Source organism: Antechinus flavipes, chromosome 2 (genome assembly GCF_016432865.1).
Source record: "Antechinus flavipes isolate AdamAnt ecotype Samford, QLD, Australia chromosome 2, AdamAnt_v2, whole genome shotgun sequence".
Taxonomy (NCBI): Eukaryota; Metazoa; Chordata; class Mammalia; order Dasyuromorphia; family Dasyuridae; genus Antechinus; species Antechinus flavipes.
In genome coordinates, this window is record NC_067399.1 from 404,517,943 (window position 1) to 404,542,928 (window position 24,986).

Below are 24,986 nucleotides of genomic sequence, written 5' to 3' on the forward strand. Positions count from 1 at the left end.
CAACACAGATGATGCTAACTTGTGGTTTTCTGATACAATATGGGGCTGCAAGGATATGTTTCTATTTAAGTATGACATTGCTGTACCACTCCATGGGGTCTCTAAAAATATTTAATAAATACATTTATTTAGTAAGTAAGCTTATTAGGAAGAATTACCACCATAATATTTTGTATTTTAACACCTGAAAAGTAGGGTTCTGACAACAAATCTGGTGTACCATATTTTCCATTTTTTACATTTTAAATACATTTAGAGGCAGCATGGTATTATGGATAGAGTGCTAATTATCTAATTCAATTTCTTTTTTCTCTATATGAGTGAGTATCCTCTAAAGCATTATTTATTACCATTCAGTCTGCTTAAATACTTCCAATGATGGGGAGCTCATTAACTTGTGAGGCAACGTTATTATTAAAAAGCATTATTTCTTAAGGAACATTGGTGTGCATAAAGGATGAGCCTGGTGTAGTACACCTTGGGGCGGGTATTATCATTGGCCCTTCTCCCTGCTTCTTCATGCATTATAAATGTTTAGTTCAGGAAATTATTTCTTATAATCCCAAATCCCAAACCCTGAAAGTCTTTCCAAAATTCATTCCTTATGAAGGCAAACTAGGCCGTCTTTTGCCTCAATTCTTACTTAACTTTTAATTACTGAATGGATGTTGCCTCAGATAAACTGAAATTTTACAAAGGACAAAGTCTCCCACTGTACTCTGGGGCCATTTCCAGTTATCCTGACTTATGCCTTGCCACTGGGCAACTAAAACACTAGAGGAGAGGGCGAAGCTGATGATTCTCACTTAAATCCAAGTCTTTTGCATGTCATCACCCTCTTGATGTCATTGGCCCTCTTCCAGAATGAAGGACAAATAACGACTTCTCATAGCTTTTATTATTTTATCCTTATTTTTTTCCCCCACTGGAGTCAAAAGACTAAGTCCAGTAATTGCTTTTTCATATGAACTTTTTAAATTTTTGAAGAAAGTTATCAGGATTTCCCTAAGTCTTTTCTTTGTCAGGCTAAATAATGCTATTTTTTTTCAATGCATTCTTTAAATTCTGAAGCTCTTCCCCATCTTAGTCCAGGTCTGGGTTTCCTGACATGCTCTTTAAGAATTAGAGTTGTCTGATTTACAGCCTAGATGACCAGTGCTCATCCTATTGTACAATACTGTTATGGTTTAGCTTTTCAGTTTTATCCAGTGCTCTCTAAAATATGCCTTTTGTGTAGTAAGGAAACAAGTGAAGAAAGAAGCTGTGAGTTGGTGAATGTCACTGGATGACAAAGCCAGGATTAGAACTCGAGTCTTTTAGTGCTCAGCATATTTTTCATTCCACATTCTAGGTCATTTCCTCCCTCTTTACTCTAGGGAGGATTTAGAAGGATCAGAAAGTACTAGAAATAGAAAAATGTCAGTTTGAAGCTATGCCAGACTTGCTCCCTGAAGGCTAAGCTACTCCATTATTCGGTGGAAGGGATTTAGCTTATCATTCAAAGTGCAGTTTAGGGGCCAATTCCTTCCCTGATATCCTCAACCAGAGTTCTCTCTGCGGATCTCCGGTGCCACTCTGGGAGATCTAAGAATGCATCCTATTCTATTGTTCCTTGTTAGTTGTACACATCTTCTTTCCCCTATTAAATCATAAGCATTTTGAAGGTAGGGACTTTACTATTTATCTTCTTAGTTTCTATCTGGTCAAATGCAATACTTGTTGGATTCAATTTTGACAAATGAATATGGATAACCAGCTAACAGAGATGATCTTATCTGCATAAGGTACAGCTAGATCTGTCTCTAGGGGAGACTGAGATTCCCACCTTTGTGCAGAATAGGAATAAGGCTATGATTGGGTCAGCCAGGGATCAGAGAGGCTTCAGGATATCTGGGACTTGGTGACTTCTCTCTCACTTTCCTCCTTTCAAGAGGGATATTGGGGCAACACTTATACATATTGACTAGATGTCAAATATTGGTAGTATAGGGGTATAATGCTCTTTTCAGAGTTTAGAATAAAAGCCACACTCAGTTTACTCTAAAGCCTAGCTTCTTAAAATGTGGTTTGTGACCTTATATAAGGTATTACAACTGATTGTGGGAGGCACAAAATTATGATTTATCGTCAGTAAATATTTGATTTGTATATCTATTTTATGTACCTTTATATCCTGGGTCACATAAAATTTTTTTGGTTGAAAAGTGGCTGTGAGTGGAAAAAGTTTAAGACACTTTACTCTAGAGGAAAGGGTAAGAATTATTTTACTGATCCAAACTTTAGTTTTCTTTCTCCAAATGTTAACTATGTGAAAGACAATCTTAGATAGCAAGTGAATTCATTTGTCCAATTCTAGATTATCTTTGGGTTGATTCTGGTCAATATTTAGTATCTTTTATGTGAAATGAACAAAAGAAGCTATTAGCTAATTGTATAGGTTAGTGAGTGATCCAGTCAATTAAATAAATGCTTAGTATCTTGGACAGAAGATTATGGGGAGTGGGGAGATGGGGGGAGAGAAAAGAGGGAGAAATTCATGAACAAATCTCAAATCCAACAACTTGTCTCATAGAGACTATAAATACTTTGAAAATATGGTCTATAAATACTGATGTCTACCTCACTACATTCTGTAGTGTCTTCTGCTCCTTTGCCTTTCACATAGTTACTCTTAGATTTTTTGGAGTGATTTTCTTTTGAAGAACCTCTGCTGATAGAGAAAACTTGCTCGCACGTGGATTTACTTTTGTGTTGTAGGCCTCCCCTAAATAACAGAAAGACCACTAATTCTTAATTCTGACACCTGTTCCCTTCTTTTTTTCCTCCAATAACTTCTATCCTAATTCAGACTTTCATTGACCTCTTGATTAGACTATTCCAACAGCCTCCAAGTTAGACTTCCAGCTTTAGTGTCTCCCTCTTTCTAATCCATCCTCTGATAGGGCTGTCAAATGGATATTCTTAAAGCACAGATCTGCTTACATCATTCACTCCTCAAAAAACTTCAATAGTTCCCTGTTGTGCTAGAATAAATTATAGAATCCTTAGCCAGGCATTAAAAGTCATACACAATCTGTTTCTCACCTACTTTTGTAGCCTTATCTCAAATTACTCCCCTTCACACATTCTTTGTTCTAGTCACACTGTCCTGCTGGCAATTTTCTGTATATGACTTCTTATCTCTTACCTTCACATCTTTGGGCAAGTGATCCTATTGAGGTTGGCAAGGGGACCCCGAAAGTTTGGGGTCATAGACCATAGAAAGTTTGAGGTTTTTCAAAAGAATGTGCAGGTTTGAACCCATTTCCTTATCAAAGGGCAAAGTTTATTGTAATTGTAAATACCAATTACAAGTGGACAAAATTCCAAGAGAATTCAGCAGAGAAACAGAAGCAAGGAGACCTCTTTATCCAATTTTCTATCATTGACATGCTAATTCTATGGCCCAGAGGAGTGGTCTCTGGAATTTGGTTCTTGTTAACCAGATTATCTATCAGTCATCAATGAAATGAAGAGTGGTCCATTCAGAATCAGAGACTGTCAGAACAATAGCATTCCTAAATTGAGAGTGAGTGGGGCAAAGCCAGAAGACTTTGGAATCAGATTGCCAAAACAAAACCTCCCAAATCACTGCTATATTTCCCTAGAAACTATACTCCTTCAATCCCTCTTGTCTCAAATGCACTCCCTCTACACTTCTACCTCTTAAATTTGTTAACTTCCTTCAAAGCAAAGGTCAGGAGGTACCTCTCAACCCAAAGCCTTTCTTGAATCCCACAATTATTAGCATTCTCTTTCCTGAAATTACTTTTGTGTCTGATGCAAGCACTGGAAACAGCTTTGCTGTTGGGAAAAAAATGAGGTCTAACCTAGAAAGGATATACTGTACAGTAGCATTTAGCTCAAGTATACTGTATCCTTGAAATGTGAAATGTATCTGATCAGCAGTGATACATCCACCAAGTCTGAAGGACCTGATGCCTAAGTGGGTGTGGCCTTTTATGCCTCTAGGAATTCAGGGGTCCTCAAATTACGCCCGTGGGCCAGATGCAGCAGCTGAGGATGTTTATCCCCCTCACCCAGGGCTATGAAGTTTCTTTAGTTAAAGGCCCACAAAACAAAGTTTTTGTTTTTACTATAGTCCGGCCCTCCAACAGTCTGAAGGACAGTGAACTGGCCCCCTATTTAAAAAGTTTGGGGACCCCTGCTAGGTGATCAAGAAGTCCCATCCCACTGTCCCAGCCTTTTGGAAGCTTCATCAGACGAGGCACAGCTTGAGCCTGGGCTTGCCCCTGGACTAATTTTGTTACATTTTAGGGAAGTTTTAGCTTAACCTCATTTTATTTTATTTTATTTTTTTGTGAAGGAGAGGACACTGCTAGATATTGATTTTATTACACCAATGTACATGTCCCTTCCTTCCTCCACTAAATATAAACTTCTTGAAGATAAGGACTACCTTTTTCCCCCTTTCTTTTTCTTTACTTCCTGGAACCTTATCCATATAAATAACTTAATAAGTACATTATGAATTGAATTTACTTAAATATCAGAATCCCAGAATCTCAGAATTGGAAGAAACTCTAAAGGTTATCTAGTATACGCCTACCATCTGCTTTCTATGCATCTTTCAAGTTACTGAATACTATGGGAAGAAATCTTTTAACCATTCTAGTGGGGTTCACTACAAATTCAAGTTACCTAATCTCAACTGGGTCTTCACTTCTGAATAGCCATGCCTTTATTCTTAGCATTTGTTCTAATCCTTCCCCCCTTTTTAGGTCCTTGTCCAAGGGATGTCAAAAAAAAAAAAACCCAAAACAAAACCAAAAACAAACCCATTGTTTCTAACATTCCCAAATGCACATGAAACATATTAGGAAATATTTTTCAAAATTAATAAAAATACAATAGAATGTAGACAATGTTAATAAATGGCTTTCTAAGTCAATATGTGATCTGCAGGAATCCTCATATGCAATTTGATGGCCCCATTCTATTTGAGTTTGACCCTATTGTTAAATGCCATCCCTAAACCCTCTCTGATAAGATGACCTTATCTCTGCTTTATTGGGAAAATTTAAACTTCTTTCTGAGCCATAACTCTTCATCTTCACTCATCCTCTCTTCCTTTATTCCAGTTTTAAAGAAAGAAGCAACTCTATCTTTGTTACACCTTATCTACCGCTTTGTGCAGGCAATTCCATTTCTTCCCATTTCTTCAGAGAGCTCTCCCCAGAGATCATTTTCTCCTTTTCTCTCTTATCTGCAAGTAACCATTTCTATTGACTTCTTCCCTGCAGGCTACAAATGTGCTTAGTTCTCCCCAGTCTTTGATAAACCTTCACTTGACCCTGCCAGCATCCTATTTTTCTTTTCTTTAGCAGATTCTTCCATTTCTTCACTTCCCACTTGCTTCTCAATCCCTTATAATGTGATTTTCATTCCCACCTTAAATTTGACTGAAGCTCATCTCTTCAAAGTTACCAACAATTTCTCAGCTGTTAAATCTAATGTCCTCTTCTCTATCCCAAACTGACTTGATCTCTCTCTAGCTTTCCATGCTTTTTAATTTAGAATCTTATAAAAAGAAAAATAAACTGAATCTGAATTACATGGAATACTTGGAATCAAATAATATGAAATACAAATGGAAAGGTAAGTGGGAACTAGATTGTTGATGACTTTTAACACCAGGATGAGGATTTTGTAGCTCTATTTTACTATCTGTGTGTTTGCAGGTAAGTTTCTTTCTGGATTTCAGCTTTTTCATCTATAAAAGAAAGGGATTGATGTAGGTAAGATAATGGCAGCAGATAGAGTGCTGAATCTAGCATCTGAAAAACCTGAACTCTAATAAAGGATTAGACACTTTTTTATGTGACTGAGCAAATTGCTTAAGTACTATCTGCCTCAGTTTCCTCATCTGTAAAAACAGATATGATAATGGCAACTTATCCTCCAAGGTTGTTGATGATAAAATGGCATAATATTTATAAAATGCTTTGTAAACTCAAAACACTTTATAAAATACTTTATAAATAGTCACCAATTATTATTTCTCCTATCTCTCACACATCTTCCTGATGCGTGAGTTCTATGATAGGCCCTCTTCTTCTGATGAATCTCCTGTTTTACACAATTATCATGTTGTTGGTATTAAAAATCATTTTACCCATGTGATTATATGACTGCAAAATGTGAATGAATATGAATATCCTTTAAAGGACAATGGAAGGGGCATTATGAGTACGAGTAGATTGCAACATATAACCAATGAGAAACGTCAGATAAGAGGAGTAAAAGATGCCAGGGAGATGTTTGATAGGAAAAGAAATTGAACTGAGCAACTGGATTCCAATGCACATCTTAATTTTTTTGTGTGAGTTGAAAAAAATCAACAAATGCTACAAATCACAGATTTATTTTATATTATTTTGTTTACTGTCTAGACTTAAGAAAATAATAAAGAAAATTTAATCATACAGATTAAACTTAAAAATTTCATATGAGTACATTTTTTTCCCCTCCAGAAACAGTTGTAATGCATTTATCCATTTAATATTCCCTTTTTACAGATGCAAAAATACAAAGAGATTATAAATTGCATGGGGTTAGATGGTGCTTTGGATAGAATGCTGGCCCAGGAGTCAGGAGGACCTGAGTTCAAACCTGGTCTCAGATGCTTACTAGCTGTGTGACCTTAGGCAAGTCACTTAACTCTGCCTCAATTGCCTCATCTTTAAAATGAGTTGGAGAAGGAAATGACAAACCACACCAGTATCTTTGTCCACCCCTCCCCCCCCAAAAGGGGGCCACAAGAAGTTGGACATGACTAATTGACTAAATAACAACAATATAGTTAATAAGTTTCTCTGGAAAGGCAGACCCACATAGTGGTTAGCTGCTCAGCCTTGGAGTTGGGAATAGTGGTGTTCAAGTCCTGTCCTTGGGTATCTTGCTAAAATGCTTACTTCACTTTGCAACAGTTTATACAAGTCTTTATTTCTTTGAAATCATCTATTTCCTCATTTCTTATAGTATAATAACATTCTATCACATTCATAGACCACAAAGAAAGAATAGTTCTATGTGTATAAAAATATTCATAGCAGCTCTTCTTGTGGTGGTAAAAAAAACTGGAAACTAAAAAACTAAAAACTGGAAAAAACTAAAAAACTTAAATATTTTCAGTATCTTTTTTTTAAAACCAGTCTACTTTTTTTTTTCCCAGGCTGTGAGTATGAATTCTCTTAATTTTGCTGCTTTAGCAGAAATCCAGGTGTGAGGGTGATGAGGTCCTGGAGGCAATGAGAGTAGAGAGATGGGGTGAATCTGAGAGAGACTGTGAAGAAAAACTAGACAGAACCTGGTGTTCCAGTGAATAATGCTGTCATTTGTCTAATAATAACTGCTGTGGATGATGCAAATAGGCAAACATTTTGCTAAGATTATACAACAGAAAGTTAGCTTTCAAGTGTGGGTTGATAAATACAAACCTCAGGATAGAGTAGAAAATAGTCATTATGTAAAGACAGTGTGGTATAGACATAATGAATAGGAAGTTAGATTTGGAATTAGGAAAATGGAAGTTTAGATCTCCACCTCTGAAATTTCCTGTCTTGAGTTATGCTGGGTCTGCCACTTAGTTTCTCTGCACCTCAGTTTCCTCATCTGTAAAGTAAGGGGATTTTGCTCTGTGACATTAAATCTGTGATACTATGGAATCAGAGATAAATTGTGATGTGCATGAGTAGAGGGAACTCAGTATAATGCAGTGGAAAGGATTTGGACTTGCATGAATGGAGTGTAAAACCTGACTCTTCTGCTTAATACATGTATTACTTTGGGCAAGTCACATACCTTATTCAGGCCTCGGTTTTCTCCTCTGTAAAATAGAGGAGAGGGGTTTAAACTAGATGATCTCTAAGTTCTCTTTCAGCTCTAGATCTCTGAGTTACAAATCTATAATTTTAAATCATTTCACCTCTTTGAGTTATCTGTTGCTTAAAAAGAGTTAGACTAACATCTAAGGTTCCTCCAAGATTTAAATCTATATAGAATTCAGTGAAGTCATAGGTTGTAGACTAAGTGGGTGGAGGGAATTCCTATACTGAGAGTTCCCAGTACTGACAAAATCACAGATCCTTCACATGTTCATATAATTAATCCTTATGCTGAAATAGTACTAGGTTAGAATTTTAGCAACAGACTAGGAAATCTAGGTCAGACGTCCAAATTAATAATGTAACAGAACTTAATTGATAAGAGTCCTCATTTCAAGCTTAAATAGAACATGTCAACAAAAACCCATCCTTGGCAGAGGAGTTAAAGCAAATATCAGAAATCAGGAATTTTGAACCAGAGCCCCTTTCTTAGGGGAATGGGAACAGGATTCAAAACTCAATGAGAACTTTGAACTATTTTCTCACCTTTTGCCATTTCCAAAACCAGGTTAAATACAGGCACTTGAGTCACAGCCTATATCATCTTGAGACATAATGAATGTCACAGAAGTGACTACAAAATTATAGGCACTCTCTGACTGTGTCTTAGCATTTACTGTGGTGAAATTGTACAGTTAATGTTTGTAAAGAGCTCAGGAGATGAAAAGCAATATATAAGTCCTAAGTGTTATTGCTAAGAGAGAGGAAGGCAGAATAACTCTTTTATATGTATCCTTAGCTACTCCATTCTAAGCCTTCCATGAGTACTGAATTTCATAACTTTAACGGCTCTTTTAATAATGCTCAATCAAATATGAAATTAGGAAAATGAGGCTTGCTGCCTGCTCCCACCCCCTACACTAGGCTGGTTTTTTAGGCAGAAGGTGAATAATATCTTCTAGTTCCCACAAAAAAGACTGAGTAAATGGTGTGAGAGAATTTGCTCTGTTCCAGCCAAGCAGTGAAGAGCACGGCACTGTCAGGGAAGACGGATGGGCATTAAGTAAAATATTTAAAGGTGTGCATACGGCCAAGGTTTGGTGGGATTCATTCTTCATTCCAAGCACATCTTCAATTGGACACAGGGCTCGAGCTGGGAGCTTTAGAGGGGAAAAATAGAACCTCCCTTCCCTTGGTCTCTTTAGGGTTTTAAAGAAATAGACAAGGTGTCTCCTGACTAGGGAATAATGCTGGCATCTTTACTGAGTAGTTAATGGCAATGTAGTAGCTGACCCTAAGAACTTGTCCTGGATGAAAGCTGTGAGTAGGGCGAGCACAATCTTCCTTCCCCCTGAAGGGCAATTACTTTGGTGTGGAAATAGTAAAGTTATTTCAAGGTCAAGTTATCACCTGGGGACAAGAGGCTGCCTTTGTCTCACTTTTCTGCCTGTACTGAAAGAGATGCTTCTTTTCCAGCTGATATTTATAGAGAGGTCCTACAGTCATTTTAATTATGCACAACACACTGAAGCCTGCTTCATTGATCATAATTGCAACTCTGACCTGTTTTATTTTAGGATTTAAGTGCCTCCTCTTAGGGCCTTTTCTGAGCCTGAAAAGTAGAATTCAGGCATGGATGAGATGCCTGAAATCAAGGGAGGAAAGGCACAAAGAGTGATCACAGATCCCCATAGAACACGCCAAGCAGAGGACAAATAACAATAATAATATTTCCCATTTCTATACTGTTCTATTGTGACAAATGCTCTCTCAGCCATTGTTTCATGAGATCCTCATAGTACCTCTGTAAAACAGGTTGGATCCATATTACTTTATTCCACTTTGAAGTTGAGGAAATCGACAGTCAGAGGAATGCAGTGAATTAGCCAATGTGGCACAATTAGCCAGGACTGGGGAAATTCTTGGAGTAGTAGTTTGGGACATTATTATAGTAATAAAATAGGAGATGAAGTCCTTTACTGAGAGAGAGTAGGTAGGGAGTGGCATTAGGGGACTGAGGAGAGAAGAAAAGGTTTGAAACAGCTATTATTGGGGTTTTGATACAGCCAATCTCAGAAGAAGTAATGGGTTGCTATTCCATGAGCTGAAATAAAAGTGATGTTGTTGTCGGAGTATATGACAGGCCACTGACCAGAGGAAAAAATATATTAGGAGTCTGTGAATCTAACAAAAGGCTTTTCATGGAGGCATAATGGAACAGTGATGGGGGATTTGAGGCAATGTGATACAGTGGAAGGAGCCCTGATTTGAGAGTTAGAGGACCTAAGTTCAAATATCAAGTCTGCTGATTATTACCTAAGTGGCCTGAAAGTCACTTAATGTCTTTAGCTTTAGTTTCCTCACTTGAAAAATGAAGGGATTAGATTAAAGGACTTTTAAAAGTTTTAGCTCTCTATCTGCAGTTCTAGGAAGTAAAATTTGAACCAATGTTTTTTGATGCCCAGATCAGTATGTGTGCTTAGGATTGTCATGGTGTGGTAAGAAAGGTTATGTAACTGGAAATTAGGAGGTTTGGGTTTAAATCTCACCTTAGTACTTGGTAGTGTGACCCCAATTCCTTTCTCTGTGTCTCAGCTTCCTCACAGAAGTATTTCAGAGATGAACGGGACTTCAGTGACCATCTAGTCCAACCCATACAAAAAGGAATTCCTTCCAATATATACCTGGCAACTGGTTTTCTAGACTGATTGAAGACTTCTAATGAGGAAGGACCTATCACCTACCAGGACTGCTCATTGTACTTTTGTAAGAGTCCAATTGTTTAGAGGGTGTAAGGTGATGCTGAATGCTGGCCTGGAGCCAGAAGACTCCTCTTCTTGAGTTCAAATCTGGCCTCAGACACTTACTAGCTGTGTGACCTTGTGCTAGTCACTTAACCCTATTTGTTGCCATTTCTTCATATCTAAAATGAGTTGGAGAAGGAAATGGCAAATCATTCCAGTATTAAACAAAAAATACCTCTAAACGGGGTCATGAAGAGTCAAAAAATGAACAATAACAAATTGCTAGAAAGGTTTTCTTGTCATCAAGAATTAATTTTCTTCTTTCTAACTTCTACCTTAGGGCAGATAGGTGGTTCATTGGATAGAGTGCTGAGGCTAGATTCAGGAAGACTCATCTTTCTGAGTTCAAATCTGACCTCAAATATTTACTAGCTATGTGATCCTGTGTGACTTGTAACCCTGCTTGCCTGAGTTTTCTCTTCTGTAAAATGAGTTGGAGAAGGAAATACCAAATCATTCCAGGATACTTGCCAAGAAAACTCCATTCTGGCTCTTCCTTCAGGGGCCAAACAAAGCAAGTCTTATCCCTTTTCCACATGACAGTCCTTTTAAGTCTTCTCTTTTCCAAGCTAAATATCTCTAGTTCCTTGAGTTGATTCTTACATGGCATGGCCTTTTGCTGTCTTGGTTGCCCTCCTTTTGATGCTCTCTAGCTTATCCATGTTCTGTCTTGACTATGGTGCCCAGAATAGAACACAGCAGTTGACATGGGATCTCCAAGGTCCCTTCCAGCTTTAAAAGTTTATGATTTGAGCAGTCTTGTTGAATCCCTGTTAGTTTTGCAAGGATAAAATATATCAGAGGTCTGACCTGTGCATCAGTATAGCTTTTGTATTTAGGTTACATAAATTCTGCCCAATTACATCCTTTTCTTAAAACCCCAATATGCAAAAAGCCAGAATTGTAAAATCACTAAGTGAAGGGGAAATGATTCCCATTTCACAAGGATTTTGACTTTACCAAAAATTTCTTTAGCTCCTTGGCTAACACCAATTTTCTTCTGTGTATCTTCCCAAGCACTTATCCCCTTTTCTCTCTTGTCAAAACAAATTCTATTTAGTTATTGTTCATTTACTGTACATATCATATCTCCCTTCTTGCTCCACAGGAGCAGAAACTGTGCTTTAATTGTCTTTTTATTATCCTATCCTTTTCTTCTCCTTCCATAGTATTAAATACAATCTTTTATTCATACTAAGTGTTTCATCAATGTTTTATTGAGTGTAGAATTGTAACTAGTATGGGACAAATGGGGTTTTGGTTTGGGGCAATGACACAAATTCCTCTCTGAAGGAATTTATTATCTTACCCTGTGGTCCTCTGCTGGACCTTGCCATAACATGGTGTAGGCTCCTCTGATCTACCATTCTTAGGGTTCCTCTTACTTCCCACTATGGGTGTCACTATGGTGACTCATCCTCTCCTCAACCTCTATGGGGAAGGGAAATGAGATATGGGTTTTCATAATTCTTAGCATGCTTGCACATATCTTCTTCTGAAGCATGATTATATGGCCCCTGCCAGTGAAACTCTGCTCAAACTTCCCTTTGTTTATCCTCCTGAATTTGTCCTAATTCCCATAATTGTCCCATAGAACATAATCCTAGTTATAGTTATTATTGAAAGAATGAATGTCCACTTGAAATTTTGTAGGAGAGGATGTTGGTTTGTCTGATGAGTAAAGTAATACTTATTAAATTCACAGAGTCAAAGAAAGCCCCCAGAAGTTTGTCTGCAAGGGTATTAGGCTTTGCTATTATCTCCAGCTCTATTTCTCTGAATATTTGATCCTTTCATGCTCCTGCTCTTTAAAAAGTCCTATCTTATGCATTATAGAGGTAATCTTGTGCTCGGCCAGCCTTCCCTGGCCCTTATAAGACCAGCCAACTGTGTGATAAGGGAAGGATTTTTTCTTGGTTTCAAATAAAGACACTGAAAGTTGGTCATGGCAGGCTGTTAGAAAATGGTAATAGCAGCAGCTCACAGGGTTGTTGTTGTTGTTGTTGTTGTTGTTTTTTTAAGTTTTTTTCAGGTTTACAAAATACCTTTCACACAATAGTCCAGCAGGCAGGAAAGGTATGTGTTTCCCATTTCACAGATGAGATAACCGAGACTCAGAGCAGTTAAGTGAATTGCTCAGGGTCACAAATTAAACAAATACTGAAATTGAAACTGTCTTTTAATCTGGTACTTTTCTCACTATCCACTTTCCTTCTGAAGTGACAATTCTGGAGAGGATAGGTGCTTTTAGGATAAAATTCCAAGCCTTCTCTTTGGTTTTCTGGTTTCCCTAATTCTACTTACTTCATTATAAACTTTAAAATTAGTAATATGTGCTGTGACCCATTCTTCTTCATTTTGCAGAATTCTGTGATTTTACCTTGTCCAAAGGTAAGCTGTTGTCTGAAGTAAACACTTCTGTTCCTTGTATTTGAAACTTATGGCATGATTGATAAATCAATAAACATTTATTAAGCACTTACTATGTGCAGGCATATTACAAAGTCTTGAGGATACAAAGAGAAGCAAGATACGCAGTCTCTACCTTCAAGGAGCTTACAATTTAATGGAGGAGACCAACATGGAAAATGTATATAAGCAAGTTATGTATAGGAAATAATTAACAGCAAAAAGGCTCTGAAATTGAGAGAGGTTGAGAAAAGTTTTTTATAGAAGATGAAATTCTAGCTGGGACTTAAAGAAAGCTAAGGAGGTCTGTAGTTGGAACAGAAGAGGGAGAACATTTCATCTGAGAGGGAGAAGTCAGAGAAAATGATGAAAGATAGAGTGTCTTGTTTGTGGAACAGTCAAGAGGCCAGTATCATTGGTTTGAAGAATATTTGTTGTCTTGTTTGTGGAACAGTCAAGAGGCCAGTATCATTGGTTTGAAGAATATTTGTCAGGGAATAAGGTGTAAGAGGACTGGAAAGGTAGGAGGGGGCTCATTTGTGAAGGACTTGGAATGTTAAACAGAATATTTTGTATTTGATCCTGAAGGTAATAAGGAGCTACTGGAGTTTATACAGAAATTACATGGTCGGACTTTAGAAAAAAAAAATTATTTTTAGTGGCTAAATGAGGATGGAGTTGGGAGGGAAGAGACTTGAGGAGGGCAGAACTAAACAAGCTAATGTAATATTCTAGGCTTGAGGTAATGAGGGCCTGCTAAATTCTAGATGCTTTTTATTTGGAATAGAAGAGTAGACGTCCTTTTGGATCAGAGCCCCATGCAGAAAACCTTGAGAAATATATGCATGATATTCTCAATGAGCTAAGATTGATCCTTTGCTTGCAAAGTTGACAATATTATAGAAGAACATTTTATTTAAAAGAATGAGGGGGCAGCTAGGTGGTGCAGTAAATAGAATGTTAGTCTGGAATCCCAAAGATCTGAATTCAAATATGACTTTATATACTTACTAGCTGTATAACCTGGGCAAGTCACTATTTGTCTCAGTTTCCTCATCTGTAAAATGAGCTAGAAATTGAAGTGGTGAATGACTATAGTATCTTTGCAAGAAAACCCTAAACTGGGTCACAAAGAGTCGGAGTGAAATGATTGAACAGCAACAACAACAAACAAAAAAATCCCTAGAGGCCATAAAATCACAGATTTAGATTAGAAGAGAATTTAGATGTTTTCTCACCATTAATTAGATCATAGATCTAAAGGAAGACAACATCTTGAAGGTCATCTATTCCAACCCCATTGTTTTAAAATTAAGGAATCCGAATCCTAGAGAAGTTAAGTAACTAAAGTCACATAGGTAATAATTCAAACTTGTTTCTCTGACTCCACATCCAGTGTGTCCATTGCCTACCTCTGCAGAGTCACAATCATCTCCAAACAGGAAGCTCCTCTTCTTGCTGGGCCCAGCAGGTGAGACAGAGGGAGATTTCCCTCCAGTCTTCACTAGGAGGTAGTACAGTGGAAAGAATGCTGGACCTGGAGTGAAGAAGATCTGAGTTCAAATATAGCCTCTGATGTCCACTAGCCCTGTGGACATCACCTACCTCTATTTGCCATAATTTACTGAGAAGGAAATAGCAAACCACTCCAGTCTATTTGCCATGAAAACTTCACGGACAGTATGGTCCACGGGGTCATGCAGAGGTAGACATGACTTCATAACAAGAGTCTTTACTATCGCAGAAATGCCCTTCAGAGTTTTCCTTATCCTTGCCTTACAGGAGACAGGTTTTTCCTCTGTATTAGCTCTTGAACTGCACTGCCAGAGGAGATACATCCTTATCTTGAGGATGTTTTCATTTGCTTCTACTTCTGCCTACTTCTGGCCTCATGCAAGTATTCCTAGGGACCAAATAGATTTGTTACTGTCTTTCCCTAAGAGAATCATTGGCATTCAAGGTTCAATTGTGAGGACTGCAAGAAAAAAACTTTTTTGAAGATAATCAATCAATGAGTGTTTATTTAAGCACTTTAGCATATACCAGATACTGTCCTAGGGCATTGGGTTTATAAAAATTACACTTTAAATAAATGAAAATGCATTTTAAAAGTTCAACATGTAGTGAGTATTGTGCTAAGCACTGGCAATGCAGTGGGTCAGCATTGTACCTAAAGCACTGAATTAAAAAAGACTCAAATTCAAATCCAACCTTGCTCACTAACTGTGTGTGACCCAGGCAAGTTAGCTAATTTCTATCTGCCTCGGTTTCCACAATTATAAAATGGGAATCCTAATTGAGCCTATCTCATAGTTTGGTTGTGAGTCTCAAAGAAGGTGTAGCATATGTAAAGTGGGGGCAGCTAGATAGCAGAGTGCCTAATCCCTGGCCTGGAGTCAGGAAGGCTCAATTTCCTAAATTCAAATCTGGTTTCAGACACTAGCTGTGTGATCATGGGCAAGTCCCTTCACTCCATTTGCTTCAGTTCCTCATCTGCAAAATGAGCAGAAGGAAATTACAAGCTATTTGGTATCTTTGTCATGAAAATCCCAAAAGGGGTCACAAAGAGTCACAACCACAAAATGGGGGGAGGGTTGTACACCCCAGAGAGAGCACTGTCAATTTGCTCAAAGCTGCTAAAGCATTCTAATTTCTCATTAATCATCTCTTAAGTGTTGAAGAATATTTTAAAAATTTTTTATTTAAAAAAATTAATAGTATTTTATTTTTCCAAATACATGCAAAGATAGTTTTCAACTTTCACCTTTGCAGAACCTTGTGTTTCAAAATTTTCTTCCTTTCCCCAAGACAGCAAGCAGTCCAATATAGATTTAACATGTGCAATTGTTGAAGGATATGTTTTAGGCAAGTGAGTGGGATTATTCAAAGCAATCAATCAAGAAGTATTTCAAGTGCTTCCTATGTACCAGACATTGTGCTGTGTTACTCACTGAGGATACAAAAACAGAAATTAAACAAACAGTTCCTTCCCTCCTGATACCTCTTCACTCACTCTATCAAATCATGCTTGCCTGTAGCCAACCATATTGGGTTAACATGCAGTGGAGTTGGGCTGGAATCAGGGGAGGGAGAAGCAATACATTCTCTAAGTCTTCCAGCTTGCATTGCCTTAGAAAGAATCCTTTATTTATTTGGTTTAGTTGTTTGTTATTTATTGATTGATTTTATGATTAGAAATATCCATTTAAAATTTTCAATAGCATTTTATTTTTCCAAATACATGCAAAGATAGCTTTTAACATTCAAAATTTTCTCCTTCCCTTCCCTTTCCCCTCCCCAACACAGCTCACAATCTGAAATAGGTTAAATATGTGCAATTCTTTTAAACATATTCCCATATGTTGTCATGTTTGCAAGAAAAATCAGACCACAAGGGGAAAAAATACTAGAAAGAAAAAAAAAAAACTCAAGCATCAAAAAGGTAGCAATACTATGTTATAATCGACATTTAGTCTCTTTAGTTCTCTCTTTCTGGCTGAAGATGACATTTTCCCTCCCAAATCTATTGGAATTGGAGGGCATTGATTCATAAGAGAAGCATCTCTCCTATCTGTCTTCTCTTTACTCACAAAGCTTCTACCTTCTAGAAGGCTTCATCTCCTCTAGACTGGACCACTCTAGTAGTATTCTACTTCCTGGGTCTCCCTTTCCAGCCCATCTACCACACAGATGCCAAATTAATAGAATAGGTATAGAATGACTGTTACTCTTCTGTTCAAAGATCTTCAGTTGCTACCCATGGCCTCTAAAGGCAGACCACAAACTCCTTAGCAAGTGGCTAAAGCACTTGACAACCTGGCTCCCACTATCTTTCCATACTTATTTTGTAATATCTACTTTACAATTTATGTTCTAGCCAAACTGGTTTCTTAGCTGTTTTCTGAACTGAATATACCATCTCCTCTCTTTAAGTCTTTGGACATGCTGTTTCCTCTTGCTTGAAAGAGATTCTCTCCTTACCTCAGCTGATAGTTTCCCTAACTTCCTTCAAAGTTCTCCTTAGGTGAATTTTGTGCTTAAAAAAAGACCAAAATGACATCACTCTGCTGGGGTAAATGTACAGTGTGCCTGGCTATGGCTGATCATACTTTTATGAGTTTAGCAGGTTCTACTAGAGATCAGCCACAAATAGTCCATATGATCATTTCGAAGGGAGGTGTTCTTAATTTGTGCAACTCATGTTTCTTTTTAGCTACAACAATTCTACTGTGCTCCTGGAACACAGTGTTTTCTTTGATACGGGCATGCCATATTGAATGATCCTGTGAAAGTATCTCCCGTGTCTCACACTTGATAGCAAAGTTCTCAAGAGAGACTTTGAAAGTGTCCTTGTGTCGTTTTTTTTTTCTGATCACCATGTGAGTGTTGCTTTGTGTGAGTTCTCCATAAAATAGTCTTTTAGGCAAAAATGTGATTGGTATTTGAACCCAGCCCATTGGAGCTGTACTTTCTGCAGTAGAGTTTAAATGCTTGGGAGTTTAACTCAGAAAAGGACCTCAGTGTCCCATACTTTATCTTGCCAGGTAATCTTCAGAATCTTCTTATGACAAATCAAATGGAAGTGACTCAGTTTTCTGGCATGGCTGTCCAGGTTTCACAGGCACACAAGAATGAAGTCAGCACAGTGGCTCTGCAGATCTTCAGTTTTGTAGGCAAAATAATACCTCTCTCTCTCTCTCTCTCTCTCTCTCTCTCTCTCTCTCTCTCTCTCCCTTCTCTCTCTCTCTCTCTCTTCTCTCTCTCTCTCTCTCTCTCTCTCTCTCTCTCTCTCTCTTCTCTCTCTCTCTTCTCTTCTCTTCTCTCTCTCTCTCTCTCTCTCTCTCTCTCTCTCTCTCTCTCTCTCTCTCTCTCTCTCTCTTTCTGTCACACACACACACACACACACACACACACACACTCCTTTAAGGCCTCCCAAACGCTGAACTAGCTCGGGCAATGCATGCATCAGCCTCATCCTCTTTCTCAGGTACTCCTTTCTACATGAAGTTATTCCTGATCCTCTTAGTACTTAATTTTCTCTGAGTCTCTCTGTCTCTCTCTTTTCTCTGACTCTGTCTCTCTTTCTCATTCTCTGTCTGCCTCTCTTTCCCCCTTTTGCTCCTGAAATTTTGTGCTCCTTTATTTGCATATAAGCAACTGTCAGTAGAATATAAACTGTGAGGTCAGTGTGTGTGTGTGTGTGTGTGTGTGTGTGTGTGTGTGTGTGTGTGTGTTTGTGTGTGCGCATTGTGTATTGGTCTAGTGCTTAGCTCAGTGCCTTGAATGTAATAGGGCTTAATAAATGTTTATTGACTGGGTTTGCTGAATTGAATTGGATTTGCTATGCTCCCAATCACTAGAAATTATCTTCATTTATCCTGATATCCTTTCTTCTGTTTCTTCTACTCCCTTGTTTTCCATTTCCCACCAAAAATCAACTTTCCCTTTGTTTTCCTTATGTTCTAGCAATAGATTTTAAAGTTTGGCAAGGAGGGCATATGGAGGAAAGCATATGGTGGTGAAGATCTAACTCACTTTATTTGTATAATTTAATAGTTAATGCTGTCACCATGAAATAGAGATTGTGCTATGTGAATAAAACTTGTAATTTTTAAGAAATAATACTTTTAAGTATGTAATACATTTTTTCATAACAATCCTGTGAAGTAGAAAGTATATAATACTCCCAACACTGATAATCACAATCTTGTGAGGTCAGTACCATATTATCTCCATTTTACTGATAAATAAATTAAGGTCCAGTGAGTTCATGGCATCATAGATTTTAGAATGTAGAACCAGAAGGGTCCTCAGAGGCCATACAGTCCAACTTTTTCATTTTACATACAAGGAAACTGAAGTCTAGGAAGTTTAACTGATTTGTCCAAGGTCATACAGGTTGCAAGCATCAAAGATGAAACTTGTCCAGTTAGTGAACCAGAACAGTGAGGACCAGTTCAGGTTCTCTGGCTCTAGCAATAAAAAAATTATTCTCATATTGCCTCATATTGAGTTTGTTATCAACTAAAACTCCTATCTTTTTCACACAAACTTCTGTAAGGTTAAATCTTCTCTATTCTATTTCTCTTCTCTCGTTAGAACTTCCTCATGCTCCCCTTAGGGGCCTCTATGCCCCAGTTTGAGAGAGATGACAGTAATTAATGGCAAAGGTTGAAGATGGAGGACACAGATGGCCTACACTTGGTTCAACCCAGAATAAGAGCTTAGGAAGTCAAGCTCTTTTTTCTCCCCCTTTCCTCTTCCTTCTTTCCTTATAACTTCTTCATTTCTTGCTTCTCTTTGCCTTACCCCGCAGTGATAAGTAATAATTTTTATCACCAACAGCAAATGCCTCTGTTCTTATGAAATCAAATGATGGTACAAGGAGCAGGTTCTTAAGTATATATGACAGCTACAATAGGAGAAGGCCCCCCAGATGAGGCCATCAGAACCCAATGTGACAGCGACAGCAGAATCCCAATTTCTCATAATAAGCATAACAGCCCCTGAGAATATCTCAACACAAACTGGGTTATGAATGATTGATTAATAAGTGGATGAGTGCTGTACGGATCACCGCATGCCAGATTTACTAAGAGCAGTAATCTCCCATCCAACATGCTCTTATCACTAAGCTCACAGAGGGAGACCTGCTCTTTAAAGAACAAATACAGAGGCTTGGGGAATGTTCTCTCTGCTTAATATTGAAGGGTCCTGCAGAAGATGAAAGATTTCTGCATGCATTCTATAGAAAGGAAAGATAATGCAAAGTGTGTGTGCATGTGTGCATGTGTGTGTGTATGTGTGTGTGCTTGTATGCTTGTCCATATGTTTGGAGTAAAGGCCCCCAGGAAAGGAACTGGGGAAAAAAGAGAAGTACAAGCTCCCTAGCAGAATAAGATGAGCCGAAGCAGTACAGTTCAGGGGATGGAGAAGAGGCAAAGGGCTCTGTTTTAGTTCTTTTATAATGCAATGGAAAAAGCATTGGGTTTTGCAATCAAAGGACCCTATTTCCAATATTCACTTAACTCATCTGAATCTTTAGTTTCCTTCCATGTATAATAAAGGGTTGGATTAGATGACTTTTCATTTCTAGATCTCCTATCTCTTCTTCCTATTTCTCTACATCTCAATGAAATGGAGACAATATTTACTATACTTAAAGAAGAATGGCATTTTGAACTGCAAAGGATCTTAAAAATCATTTAACTAGTGAAAGAATCATAAACCATCAGAGCTGTAAGGGATCGCATTCATTCTTTAATTCAACAAATATTAAGTACTTACTATATGTTAGAAACTGTATAAAGCATTAAAGTTACAAAGATAAAAGTGAGATGGTTCTCTACCCTCAGCAAGGTTACATTCTATTGGAGAGAAACAGACACAGAAAATTCATTTTTAAAAAGTACAAAGTAATTTCTGAGAGGATCAGTAGGAGGTGGCACTTGAATGGCCTTTGAAAGAGATTCTTCTAGTGGGGATGAGGAAGGAATGCATTGCAGACATTTGGGGAACCATGTGGACAAAACATGGAGAATAGAGGCAGAATGTTGTGTGAGGAGAATGGCAAATAGGACAATTTGGCCAAAATGTAGAGTGAGTGAAGTAGAATAACCTGTAAGAAATCTGAAGAGGAAAGTTTTAGATTATGAGGGGCTTTAAAAGACACCCTGGAGAGTTTTATTTTAGAGGTAAGAGAGAGCCACTTGAATTTCTTGAGGCATGTTTAACATGGTCAGATCTGTGGTTTTAGAAATATTAATTTGGCAACTGGATGGAGATGGTTTGGAGCAGGGAAGATAATAGAGGCAAGGAAAACAATTAGGAGACAGTAAGAGGTGCTGAAGGTCTAAATGAGAGCTATTGTGTTGTACATGGAGTGAAGGTAATGGATGCAAAATATCTGTGGAAATAAAATAGAAAAAAATTTTGGCAATTGCTTAGATGTGAGGGAGAAAGACATAGAGACTGATGACTGAATCTGAGTATACCTACTTGGGCCATTGGAAGTATACTGGTGCCTTCAACAGAAAAAGGAAAGTTTGGATGAGGGGAGGGATTTGGGGAAAAGAAAAGTTTTGTCTTGTATGTAATGTGTCTGAAATGCCTATGGAATATCCAGTTAGAAATAGTGATACATTTGGTATTAAGAAGACAAGATTAAAGGTTGGAAATACAGAGCTGGGTCATCTGTATATATCATTTAGTAATATAATCATGGAATTATGAAAAGCCTGGACTAGAAGTGACTTAAGAGGTCATCTAGTTCAGTCTATTTATTCATAAACTTTAAAATGATCAACAGATAAAAATTCCAATTTTCAAAAAAGATTTTAAAATTGTTGTATATAAAACTGAGAATTTTTCTTATTATTTAAAAAAAAGTGTATTATTAAATATAACAAAGTAGCAACTAGCTCCTTTCATGTGAAAGGTTTTTGCCCCCTAAATTTAGTTACTATAAAAACTTAATGCAATTTACAACCAATTCTCCCTTCCCCTTCCCTCTCCTCTTCTTTTCTCTCTTCTACCTTCCTCTCCTCATCTCCCTCTCCTCCTTTCCTCCCTCTACCCTTCCTCATTCCCTTTCCCACACCCCTCTCCACCCTCCTCCTCTTCCTCCTCTTCCTCCTCCTCCTCCTCCTCTTCCTCCTCCTCCCTCCTCCTCCTTCTTCTTCTCTTCCTCCTCCTCCTACTCCCTTCCTCCTCCTCTTCTCCTCCTCCTCCACCTCTTCTTCTTCCTCCTCCTTCTCCTCTAGCTTCTCCTCCTCCTTCTCCTTCCCCCTCTCCTCCTGTCTTCCTCCTCCTCTTCCTCTTCTCCTCCTCCTCCTGCTCTTCCCCCTTCTCCTCCTCCTCTCCTCTTCTTCCTCCTCCTTCTCCTCCTCTCCTCTTCCTCCTTCTTCTCTTTCTCCTCTTCTTTCTTTCCCTCCTCTTCCTCCCCCTCTTCCTCCTCCCCCTCCTCCTCCTCCTCCTCTCTCCCTCCTCCTCTTCCTCTCCTCTTCCTGCTCCTCCTCCTCTTCCTCTTCCTTCTTCTCACCCTTTCTTTTCCCCTCCTTTTTTCTTTCTCTCTCCTTTTTTCCTCCCTCTCTCTTCCTTTCTCTTTCCTTCTTTCTCACCTCTCTGTCCCCTTTTTTCTCTTCTTCCTTTCTCTCTTTCTTTCCTCTCCCTCTCTCTCTCTTTTTCCCTCTCCCATTTCTTTTTCTCTCCTCTCTTGTCTTCTTCTCTTCTCTTCTTTCCTCTCTTCTTTGCTCCTCTCCTCCATTCCTCTTCCTTTCCTTTGCTTCTTCAATGATGTTTATTTTAACTTGATTTCAGAATGATTTTACTTTCATAACATTATTTTCATCTCTCATATATGTTCCTTTCTCTGTTCTGACAATGCCATCAAGCTGATAGAGGCTCTTCCTTCCTCTCCTTTGGATTATAGCAGTAGTTTACTGGTTGGGGTAATTGTCACAACTATTTGTTTACTCCATTTCCCATTCATCAGCCAATTGATATTACCTCTCCTTATTAATTACATATGAGCTTTGAGCTCTTAGATTGTAATTAACATCTTATTGTTGAATTATTTTCAATTGTATCCAATTCTTGGTGATCTCATTTGAGATTTTTTTTGGTGAAGATATTGCAGTGATTTACCATTTCCTTCTCTATGTTGTTTTATAGATGAGGAACCGATGCAGACAGGATTAAATGGCTTGCCCAGGTCACACAGCTAATAAATGTTTAAGGCCAGGTTTAAACTCAGGGAAATGAGTCTTCCTGATTCCAATACCAGTGTTCTATTCATTGGGCTATCTAGCTGCTCCAACTAATTAATATATAATTTTATACTAAATCACAAATAAGAGAATGTTAGAACTTGAAGAGACTTTTAAATATATGATGTCAGGACTGAAAGGAGATCCTGCAAAAAGGAATACTATATTATGGAACACACAGAAAGAAAAATGGGCCTAGAGGAGACATTTAATCCAACCCCTTTATTTAACAGATGACCAAATTCACTCCCTGAGCAGTTAAGGGAATCCCAGGTGTATAGAATCTTGGAAGTGTGAGAGACTTCACAGTCCTGTAATATGGTTGTTCTGAAAGTGTGATCTGGAGACACCTAGATGTTCCCTGAGACCCCGTCAGGGGGCCTATGAAGTCCAAACTATTTTAATAATACTGAGATGTTTTAATTTCTAACATGATAAATTTAGATGAAACTTAAAGAAATAAAAAGTCTTTGGAAGTCCTCAATAAATTTTGAGTATAAAAGCATTCTGAGATGAAAAAATTTGAGAGCTACTGTTGTAGTTCAACTTATATCTGAAAACATGGGTCTCTTATATTTTTGCCTAATGATCATCCAGACTATTTAAAGACTTTCAGTGACAGGAAATGCCCTACCTTCAGTAGGTAGCTATTTTTATTTTTAGTATTGAGTAGTTATTTTAGGTAAAGTGTTATTCTTTCTACTTAATTGAGAGCTCTTTCCCCATATCTTTCCTCCTTCAGTCTGAGATATTCTCTTGGTCTGAGCAGAACAAATCAATTTGCTCTTCCTCATGAAATTTCTCCAGGATACACAGGTTTTGGGAGAGAACATCTTGTGTAGGTCATATACTAAGGCATAATACCTGCTGGCTCTATTATGTGCATTTTACATTTTTTGAAAAAAAAATCCATAGATTTCTTATTCATCTCCTGAAGCCCAACAGAGCAGTTTAGAAAAGTATAAATGATACCAGATGTACTCTATCATTTTCATTTGGGCAAATGAATCCCATACATTCAGGATTCTCTTGTTTTTCTAGGTTTGACCTCTCGAAACTATTTAAACTTCTCTAAAATGAACAGATCTATGTTTCAAGGAAGTTAGTGTATACATAATTCTTTCTACTTTTTCTTCAGAATCACACATTCCTTTGGCATTTCACTTAAGAATACAGATGACATTGCCAGAGAATATATAATTATATGGATGATGAGAGAGAACTAGACTAGGAATTCAGAATCCTTGGTTTTACACCTTAATCTGCCACTAATTAATAATGTAATCTTGAATGAGCAACTTCCTGTCTCTGAACTTTCATTTCCTTCTCTTCAAATAGATGAATATGATCTGATGATCTCTAAGATTAGAATTAGATAGTAGATACAAGGGATAGAGTGATGGTCTTGGAGGCAGAAATATAAGTTCAAACTCAGCCTCAAACATTTACTACTAAATGTGACTCTGGAAAAATCAATTAGCTTTCCTGCTTGTTTCAGTTTCTTCAACTATTAAATGAGGATAAATAATAGCACCTATCTCCCAGGATTATTGTGAAGATCAAATGAGATAAAGTAAAGTGCTTAGTGTAGTGTCTAGCATACAGTAATCACTTAATACATGCTTTTCTTCCTCTTCTCTTCTAAGGTTTCTTCAGGTTTTAGTAGTCAACATTTTATGTTCTAAAGTCCTTTCCAGCTTTAACATTCTACATTTAAAGTCCTTTCTGGTTCTAAAATTCTGTATTCTAAAGTCCAATATAGCAATAAAATTTTATGCTTTTTGTGTAGTCTTTGGTTCAGGGCCTCCCCAAAATTCTGTGCTCAGATATATTAGGCCTAGTCTTTAGACATTAACTTATAAGGGTTATTTTCTTTTTGACTTTTGCTCTTACTTTGAGTTTATCCTGGGGAAATCTTTAAATTTATTCATTTTTAGGTTTCTAAAATGTAGAAAACAGAATTCACAGCTCCTATCTGAATGCTAAAAGTAATAAATTCATAATGCTTATAGGGCAATTTTTATTTTACCCCTTCATATAAAATACAGTCTTCACAGAACTTAAAGGAGCCCATAAATGTAAATAAAAATATGTAAGCACTCATAATATTTACCCTCAGA